The following is a 1,876-nucleotide window of genomic DNA, read 5'->3' on the forward strand; positions in this document are numbered from 1 at the left end:
AGTCAGGAACATCCACCCGTGAAACAGATTCCCCATCAGAAGCATCAGGATCCGAATCTGTGAGTCAGTATATACGAGGTGTCTGGGACGTTGGTGGATTGTGAGGAAGTAATAGCCCGCTTAGAGGACCCCTTGGTCTTGGGTGGGTGAGGGTTAGATTTCTGTTTAGTCAGAGATTGGTTCAATTGCTGTAACTGAGAGGACAGTTGATCTGCCCATGGCGGATTAATCGCAGGGACCATAAGCGGTTGTACCGGTACAGGAGGTCGCACAGGGGGCACAAGTTTAGTTACTAGCGTACTCAATAATGGGGAAAAAGTAGCCCAAGGCGGGTCATTTTGAACCCCCGTTGCTACTGTCCCACTGGGGGGCAAGGAACCCCCAGAACCAGAACCCTCAGCTGCTATATTCTCCTCAAATGTGTCTGCAGCGTCACCGCCACGCAATGTGGGATCAGCCCCAGCTCCGTCGCCCCTTGTAGCTGACATATCTGAAAGCTTAATGCAAGGCAACCCAGTACAATAACAGCAGCACAATACCTGACAAGAACCCCCTGTGTAGTGTATCAGCACAAACAGGGAATTCAAGACGTATATTGTGACTAAAATTCACAGAGAAAAATACACAATAAGTATATCTTGTGAAACACCTATATTAGATAATAACCCTGACGCACGTAGCCCCCTCAGGTTATAGAATATAGGGATAGCAATCTGAGTGAGATACACGAAATGGAGGTCACACAGCAGCTATATGCACACACACAGAGTCACAATAAACAGTGCAGAAATTATGGAATGCAATAAAACTGCACTGGACTAGCAATACAGAGTAATACTAAGTATGGCTATACAGACAATAAATATATCAATGCACAGTAAATACTGGATGTATATCACAGGGTACTTGTACTACATAACTCTGACTAAATGCACTCTTTCTTAACTAACACTGTCAGCAGACATGTAGAATGCGTAAGTGTCCTGTAAAATGCACAGCGCTGACATGCAGGCGGCTTTACAGAGGAGGATTTACCCAAACAGTCCCAGGATCAGTTCAGCTTGTCCTAATGGCGCCCAAACACTGACTGGGAGTGAGGAGAGAGAGATATGCAGCTCCAGGGCGGGAACATTTACTCTAAATGGCGCCATGGGGCTAGGGGAGGGGCTACAGGTCAGAGCCTTATCCTCCTGCTGGACTTCACCACCGGGTACTGTGGGCTGTATAATAAACGGTTTTTAATAAAACCGACCTGTGCCCTTGCCCTTGTGGTCTAGTGGGGTCCCTGTACTGCCACAGTGTCCACGCCAGCGCACGTGCGGTCCACCTCCCACCGGCCAGGAGGGCAGCGGTGGTGTGTGTGAGTGACAAAGAGGAACCGAAGCCTCCGCTGTAGGTACCCGGCAACCAGGGCGTGGGAGTGTACAGCGCCGCTGGGGGAGGTGATGGAGCTGCAGCAGGAGATGTCTGACTGATATCTAACACACACAGTGTCTCTGCTGCAGCCCTTGAAGTCTTCATTTTTCATTAAAAGCTTCTTCCCAGGGCTGCTGGAGCAGCCCCCCTGTTGACTGCCTGCTTACTGCATGGCACCAACTACAAAACTGAGCTCCTGTGCACGGAGGCGGGGTTATAGAGGAGGCGGCGCTATGCATTCTGGGAAGAAGGTCAATGCTTTTAGCCTGTTGGTGCCTCGGATCAAGATCCTACTCTACACCCCAATGTCATTCCCTGTGGAGCCCAGTGTACCCTGCAGCAGAAATGACAATACTTTGTGCACTAACAAGTCTGTTGCGGGCTCAGAATACCAGAGATTGCTGTCTGCCAGTGCTATGTATTTTGGATAACAAGCAAATGCAGGCCAGGGACAGAGGGG

Source organism: Pseudophryne corroboree, chromosome 10 (genome assembly GCF_028390025.1).
Source record: "Pseudophryne corroboree isolate aPseCor3 chromosome 10, aPseCor3.hap2, whole genome shotgun sequence".
Lineage (NCBI taxonomy): Eukaryota > Metazoa > Chordata > Amphibia > Anura > Myobatrachidae > Pseudophryne > Pseudophryne corroboree.